Below are 206 nucleotides of genomic sequence, written 5' to 3'. Positions count from 1 at the left end.
AGCCGCACATGCTATAAGTTCGAGGCCCCGAGGCAAGCTTATATCGATTACGTCTGTATATAAAGCCATAACATATGACGTCATAGCATACGCCTCTTCGCTTATGTTTCTATTTTCACTTAGTTAATACATTACTGTTTTTTTACGAATATCTCTTGCTATTGATGATTATTCTATTACCTCAGATGGCAATGCGCTTTTCCCCC

General features: G+C 38.8%; 1 pseudogene; it reads left to right on the top strand.

The window, feature by feature from the left end:
* LOC119591732 overlaps positions 1-206 on the top strand; it is a 20342-nt pseudogene that overhangs the window by 4804 nt on the left and 15332 nt on the right.

Source organism: Penaeus monodon, chromosome 29 (assembly GCF_015228065.2).
Source record: "Penaeus monodon isolate SGIC_2016 chromosome 29, NSTDA_Pmon_1, whole genome shotgun sequence".
Lineage (NCBI taxonomy): Eukaryota > Metazoa > Arthropoda > Malacostraca > Decapoda > Penaeidae > Penaeus > Penaeus monodon.
The sequence above is the reverse complement of the archived record's forward strand: the minus strand, read 5'-3'. Positions and strand labels throughout refer to the sequence as shown.